This window comes from Idiotropiscis lumnitzeri, chromosome 6 (genome assembly GCF_059441095.1).
Source record: "Idiotropiscis lumnitzeri isolate Australia: NSW breed Sydney's pygmy pipehorse chromosome 6, RoL_Ilum_1.0, whole genome shotgun sequence".
In the NCBI taxonomy this organism is placed as follows: Eukaryota; Metazoa; Chordata; class Actinopteri; order Syngnathiformes; family Syngnathidae; genus Idiotropiscis; species Idiotropiscis lumnitzeri.
Window position 1 is genome coordinate 21,967,753 of NC_142396.1, and position 8,313 is coordinate 21,976,065.

The following is an 8,313-nucleotide window of genomic DNA, read 5'->3' on the forward strand; positions in this document are numbered from 1 at the left end:
AAACCATAAACATCTCTGAACAGCATACAATCAAATAATGAAAAAAATTAATAAAATTAACACAAAACATGCATCCCTCATGCCATTCCTATCACCAAAAGAAATAAAAACAACACGAACAGTACTGAGGCATTCTGGGAGATTATCAAACAGCCATTCGAGGAGATTATCAGACTGAGGCATTCTGGGATTTTATCAGCCTGATCAGGTTAGAGAGATGTGAGTGGTGTGGTTTGTTTGTTTTTTGCAGTCTGTTGTCTAAACATGTGATGTTTCCGGCTTGCAATAACATGAATGATAAGACACACTACGACCTTGTGGACAGCTGCCCTTTTGTCCAGCTTTGTCTTGCACTATCACCGAAAAAAACATATTCACATAATGTATTTGTCACACTCAATTTATAGCATCGATCGCTCAGAGCTTGGCCAGCAGGGTGTGTCAACGTGCACTCTGCAATGCCCCAAATGTACATGCTCAATGGCCGGCAGAGTTGTTTAGCCTAGCGCGTCTAATAGAAAATACTATTTGCACAGTGGAGAAGGAAAGATACAGTGGAGAAGGAAAGATACGATATGTGCAGTGGAGAAGGAAAGACTTTGCTTAGGATTACTCTGCAAGAAAAATCAGGAAGTAAACTGGACATCTCGCACACAAAAACAAACCCGTCCGGTCCCGCGACACCCTTGTTACGGCCCTGGGCTAGGGCCCACCTACAAGGCCATGCCCTTGTTGTATTGCAGTAACTCTTCCACCCTTTCGTTTGTAAAGTCAATGGACTTGTGCCTCATCACGGGCCTGATTTCCTGCTCGTTCCCCATTGCTGGACTGCTTTGCCACTCGTTCCCCGTTGGTGGACTTCGTTCCTGCTCGTTCCCCGTTGGTGGACTTCGTTCCTGCTCGTTACTCATGGACGTCCCAATCAACAAGCTCCACCTGTGCAGCTGGGACCAATAAAAGGACCTCGGTCCAGCTGCTCAGGGCGGCTGGAACTTTAGAGTTCAGTTCGCCTCGCTTGCGCTCGTGGTGTCTCTTGGTTGGACTTTTGTGAATTTTCGAGACACTTGCTTTTGTTACTTGTACACATTTGTGAACTTGGGTTAATACTAGTGATGGGTAGATGAGGCATCCTGTCTCGTTTCGACACAGTGACACAATGTATTGACACTGTGTTGACACTGTGTTGCTGAATACTGACACCTGGTGGACTTGCAGGAAACATTTGACAGGGTCATCTGACACTGATCTGTCAAACTAATTTTATCCAATTCCATTGATTAGCGACGTGATGTGTTTTTATATATCCTATTTCGTATTACTTTCCATCGCACTCATTATTCTCTTATTTATCTAATTTATATATTTAACTGAATTATTGTTGTATTGCACTGGAGAGGGGAGCTCTCTAATCTCGTTGCACACTTGAGTACAATGACAGAGATTTCTGATTCTGATTAGGCATTTGCTTTCACATTATTTTTACATACACGCAATTTCATAAAAAAAATCTTTGATATTCGAGACGCAGTTGATAAATTAAGAGAACATCTGTCTGAATGCCCAAGTAAAGGTGTTGTGAATGACAATGGACTCATTGTAATTAAAGATTTTTATTCCAAAAAATTAGTTTCTCCAGCGTTTTGTTATTCAGTCTATTTCTTTTTTTGAGGCAATTTCCCCCGCCTTTGAGAAGATCCTCTCACAAGGCACTGAAGAGGCCGGTGTGCACAACGCCTGTGTGGCTAATATAAATAGGTGAGGGAACGTTGCCTCCATGGACTTCCAGTATAAGAGCGGGTCTTCCGTACGTGCAACGTGTCCTGCTGACATATAGCGCTGCACCTCTGAGTGCGCATCAACAGTGACGTCTTCCATCTTGCGGATCTTTAACGCAAAGTAACGCGCCAATAACTCGATGCTTGTTTTGAGCGTCCATCCTGTTGACAGATGCGCTTCCTTATGAACACAGTTTGGCGCGCGACCGCTGTGTCGACACGATTCTGGTAGTGGTCACGTAACTTTCTCAAAGCAGTACGCGCACCGACACGGGGTTTGCCCTGGAAGCTCGGCGCGCGCATCGACGCCTCGGTGTCGTTGGACCCATCACTAGTTAATACTGTTTGGTTGAGATCATTTGTTTGAACCCTACCTCTTTTCTTTACTAAAAATAAATTGTAAACTCTCTCCACACCATTTAACAGCTTGGTTTATGTTGCTTCCCTCCTTCCCTGGCAGAGCCGGTCGTAACATATTGGGGGCTCGTCCGGGATCTACTTTTCCAAATCATACACCATTTCCCGGCGTTGGAGTAAGGGAAGAGTTGCAATTGTTTTTTTTAAAGTGTAGGTAATTTGGCTCGTTCGTGCAATTAGGTAAAGATGGCAACGTTTAGTGTCTTAGATTTTGTTGCCAATCCGTCAATGCAGGTCCTGGAGATGTGCAAGAAATCTCATTTACTCAGTATTGTTGAACATTTTAAGTTGCAGATTCCAAAACAACTCCGAAAGGATGACCTCCGCATGCACATTCGGGATAGGTTGGTGGAAATAGGCCTGCTGGTTTTGCCAGTTGAACACCCTTCTCCAAAGCCCAATCCAGGGTTTGTGACACCTCCTAGGGACGGAGAGAGACACCTCCTGGGTCTCTCCCTAACTGAGGGTGCGGCGTCCGAGGGCGATGAACGGTCTGATCAACTGTACAGTCCCTCTCGTGGAGACCCCCTCTTGACCTCTCGTTCTCCTGGGTCGGCTAGTGAGGCGAAACTAAAGGTTCGTCTAGCTCGCCTCAAATTGGAAGCTGAGGAAAGGGAGAGTGCCCGCAAAGCCCATGTGGAATTGGAGGTGCGGAAAATGGAGATTGAGGCAGACAAAGCTGTCAAACTCAAGCGGCTGGAGCTTGAAACTCAGTGAAATCTGCCGAGCCCTGGCCTTGGGGCAGGCCTGTCTTCGACCTTCCAGACCCTCAATCCCGTTGATGTAAGTAAATGCATTCCTCTTATGCCTAAATTCCAAGAAAATGAGAATGATGCATATTTCTCAGCGTTTGAGAGAATCGCGATGGCTTTACAGTGGCCACGTGATGTTTGGCCAATTCTTTTACAATCCGAAATGTCTGGAAAAGCACAGGAAGTAATTGCGGCCTTGCCCCTTGAAGAAAGTTTATGTTATGATTCCGTCAAAACTGCCATCTTGCGTGCCTACCAGTTAGTGCCTGAGGCATACAGACAAAAATTTCGAAATCTTAGAAAAGCCCCAAACCGCACATACGTTGAATTTGCTCGGGAGAAGGGAACTCTTTTTGATAAATGGTGTGCATCTGTGCAAGATGCAACATTTTCCGCTGTTCGGGAACTCATGTTGTTGGAGGACTTTAAGAGCAATCTCCCAGAACGTGTTGTTGTCTACTTAAATGAGCAAAAAGTGAACAGTCTTTCTGGAGCTGCTGTTTTAGCTGATGAATTTGTATTAACCCACAGAAATGTCTTTACCAATCCTGTAAAAAGTTCCCATGTACCCCCACCTATGAGCACTTCGCCTCCTAAACTCACCAACAAAGACCGAGTGTTTTTACTGCCATAAAACTGGACATATCATCTCAGTCTGCCCTGTGCTAAAACAGAAATCGTATCGGTCTGCACCCCAAACCAAAGGTGTTGGTTTAATTCAATCGGATACAGTTGGCTTGAACCCAGATGATAAACAACCATTTGACCCCTGTTTTAAGCCATTTGTTTTTGAGGGAGTAGTCTCCCTTTCGGGTGAACCCTCTGATGAGCGCCCCATTCGCATTCTCCGAGACACTGGTGGCTCTCACTCGGTAATCTTGGCTAGTGCACTACTATTTTCGGATAAATCCTATTGCGGATACAGATCGGTACTTCGCGGAATAAATATGGGATATAGTCCCTATCCTGTTCATCGTGTGCATATACAATCACAACTTGTTAATGGATTTTTTCCTGTCGCCGTTTGCCCTGAGTTGCCCATAGAGGGTGTGCAAATGCTAATGGGAAATGACATCGCAGGGGGTAAAGTAACTCCTTCCTTGGAGGTATTGGCCTCAAGGTGACGAAAGTATTTCAGCGATATATCCCATATGTGCCATTACGCGTGCTCAGTTGCGTAAAAACACTGACGTGGACCTGGGCGATAGCATTTTTGTGTCTGCGCTTTCAGAACCCTTGAAACCAACAGGTAAACCAAATAAGTTAATTCCACTGTTAAAGGCACAAAGGGATAAAATGTTATTACCGTCCTCGTCAGTTTCACCGAATGTTCTTGATCATGTTAGCACCTTTCGTGAGCATCCTCTGAAGACAAACAAAATTACCCATACTGCACTTGCCGATGCACAGCCAAAAATAAAGCGTCGCTATGTCAAAAAGGCCGTGAGACGTGACTCCGGAATCCGTGATAAAGTGCTTGTTTTCCCTCCTGTTACTGGTAGCACATTATCAGCCAACACATTTTCCGGTCCATATGAAATAAAACAAGAATTCAGTGGCGCGAACTCTGCAGTGAACACACGTGTTAAAAAGCGGAAAACGCAAATTTGCCATATTTGCCGGTGCTGGTGGAGTCCTGATGCAGGAGGATGATAGTGGGGTACATCATATTAGGTTCACGAAAATTCCATAGATGCCAACTCTGTTAATCGCCCATTGCAAAAGAAATTTTACTGTTGCTTGCTATCCAACACTCTTTAGGTGCACTTTGGGTCCAGCTATCCACCTTTGTATAAGTATGACCAACTTTACTTTGAATTTTGTGTATGTTGTACTTAATACAAATGTTTGTTTTGTATTTTAAGGGGGGGAAGTGTTACGGCCCTGGGCTAGGGCCCACCTACAAGGCCACGCCCTTGTTGTATTGCAGTAACTCTTCCACCCTTTCGTTTGTAAAGTCAATGGACTTGTGCCTCATCACGGGCCTGATTTCCTGCTCGTTCCCCATTGCTGGACTGCTTTGCCACTCGTTCCCCGTTGGTGGACTTCGTTCCTGCTCGTTCCCCGTTGGTGGACTTCGTTCCTGCTCGTTACTCATGGACGTCCCAATGAACAAGCTCCACCTGTGCAGCTGGGACCAATAAAAGGACCTCGGTCCAGCTGCTCAGGGCGGCTGGAACTTTAGAGTTCAGTTCGCCTCGCTTGCGCTCGTGGTGTCTCTTGGTTGGACTTTTGTGAATTTTCGAGACGCTTGCTTTTGTTACTTGTACACATTTGTGAACTTGGGTTAATACTGTTTGGTTGAGATCATTTGTTTGAACCCTACCTCTTTTCTTTACTAAAAATAAATTGTAAACTCTCTCCACACCATTTAACAGCTTGGTTTATGTTACTTCCCTCCTTCCCTAGCAGAGCCGGTCGTAACAACCCTAAACTCTTAGTTTCATGGGGGAATTATGTCAACTAGCACCACGTATGCATAACAGTGGATCAACACAGCAGTAGAATCAACAGTTAACCCGTTTTCCCTGCACAATTAGTTAAGCTTCTCTGCAATCCTGACTCTGACTCAAATTTGGATTTTTCCAGTTCTTTCCACAGTCTCTCATTCTGTTCCAAGTCAGTTTTTGTCATTTTTGTTTTCTTTTGATGATTCCTTCGAGTCTGTCAGTCGAGTCTGCCTGAATCGTTCCTTTGGCCCTTTATTTTGAGCCCCCAGTCAGCCATTTAGCCGCTGCATAATGGAAAATGGAGGTGCCCAAGCAAAGGTTCAGGTTTATCTTGTAATTCCACCCCCTTTTCCAACCTCAAACCTGTTTTCAAGAGAGATTACTACATTCTCTCAATCAATTTGTTCTGAAATGTAGCACCAGAATGACTGCATGGATTTTCCATTATCAATTGAACATGAGTCGAGATTCACCGTGGATGTTATAAGAAGCAGAGCCCAAGGAATGACAAAAGGCATCAGAATCTCCAGTTTGTTATAATTAGAGTGTATAACTTCAATCCAATTAGCTCTGAATGCATGCAAGTGTTCATTCAGTACATACGTAACAGTTTGTAGATTCTTGGTTGTATAATGAGGGATAAGGTTGTAGATGATATCCACTCCTTGGTTTGACCCAATAAGTTTTGATGTTGAAACTGTAACACAGTAAAAGATTACATTAAAAAAGGTACTGACAAAAAATATATGCACGTATATGCTCCGCTACAAGACCAAGAAAAAAAAAATCTTTGTTTTTCTTTTTTTCCCCAGTCTGTCTGTGCAACCCAGTACCAAACGGCTCGCAAACAAGTACCGGTTATTCAGGACCACTAATGTAGACTATTGTATTTGTGATGTGGTCTAGTACATTGCAGCCATATTAAATTGCAGAAATAATTAAAGCACATAAGAGTATAGTTTTAGTGTAGCCTGGTGTCACAACATAATTATTCACACAAAAGATACTTCAGTTAGTTACCCTCCCTATTCTCAGCTGTTTCCAGGATACAAGCTTTATGCTTATTAAGTTTGGGATTCAAATTTATTAATTTCAGATTCCTGTTAGTAACAAGTTAAAGCAAATGTAGGAAAAATTGTGGACAATTCCTCGATTTAAAAAGTATTCATCCAAACAGGCTAAGCCAGCTATTCCAGACTTTTAAAGCCAAATACTCCCTTCATCACCGCTACAGTTCACTCGCCCTGCGGCAACCACACACACAACCTAAATATCAAAAGTCAAAACAAACCTGTTTATGTAATGGCTAATAAAGATGTGCGCAAAAACTGACTTTTTTTTTTTTCAAGATGTAACGATGCACAAACTGTGATTTAAACTGACATATCATTTGCACCAAAAAGAGAAAAAAAAATGTAGTACTCTGGACTGGGCAGTTGAATTAAAAGAAAGAATTTCAAGTAGATCATTTGGACTTGGTCATTGTCAGGTTGTGGTGGAGGTTGAGGAAGGGGAAGCCTCCAAAAAGCACGGACAACTTAAAGGGTATTTAATAAAATAAAATTAAAAAAAACAACAACAAAAAAAAACAAAAGTACAAAACAACTGGGAGCAACAAAACTAAACTGAAAATAAAGCGAGACAAGCAGGAGGACACCGGCCGTAGACACTGACATGGACATCTGACAGGGACATCTAACAAGGGTAATGCACCGACCAGAACTGAAAGAAAACAGGGAATTAAATACAAACAAACAAATTGACGAGACAACGAGGAGCACCTGGACAAGACCAAAGGGATGGAAGGACCTGATTGGTTAACACTGGGGCTTGGGTAGGCAAACACAGGTGGACACAATGAACATGACGAGTCATACCAAACACAAGGAAACACAGGAAACTAAATACTAAACCAAAAACAACAAATACAGATCATGACAGTCATTCTATAATTAGCCTGTATGCTTAAAAAGTTTGCTTAATCAGCAGAGGAGGGCAATTTACAAAATTTTGCCGGTCTGTCATTAATCATTCAACAGCATCCAGGGCACCCGTCCATCATCGTCAGTCCATAAACTTAAACTGTAATCATCATTCCATCATGTTATTTTCACTGACTTCCATCTGTTTTTTTGGGCGGAATGCGCTATTCAAAAGCTACCAAAAATATACATATAAAAATGATGTAAAGTTGTTTAAGTGAATTTAATTGAATAAAGATAACTATTGTTTCTAAAACTACTTTATTTATTTTAAACTCACACATTTTGCTGTTATGATTTGGTGATGGAATAAAGTCCAGCAGTACAATGAATCTTTTTTTTTCCCTCGAGGGTTTTCATGCGAATAATCTGTGTCATTGTGAAGTCCAGATTCATATTTTGCTTTTTTTTTGTATGTTGTGACTTCTCATGATGAAAGCTCACAAGCCACCACTTACCGTTGAATTCAGATAACATCTTTCACATTGAAACACAACAATGCCCATGGCCTTTCCACACCGCCATCAGAAAAAAAAATCTCTTCATGCGAGCCTATGGATACACGGCTGTCGTATTTCACCTAATTGGAAAAAGGTGAACCTTACTACCCACAACATAATAGAGCATCATGCTGTTATGTGTAAAGTATCCATTAAGAATTAGAACGATAATGCATACCTTTGAAAATGTTATTACAGTAGTTTGCCGGTGTACTGTGAAGTGCTACAGCATACTAAAAATATATACTGTGTGTAAATATTTTTATTTGTTGAAGCTTGTTTCAAATAAAATATTCTCTAAGAATCTAATACAATAAATCATTTTACCTGATGCTGCAAAAACCTGTATGACTAAAAGGTATGCTTCAGCCCTCCTGGCATGTTGAATGTTGCTTTTGAGTAGGTTTAGAGTCAGCAGGACAGCTCCAGCCTCCTCA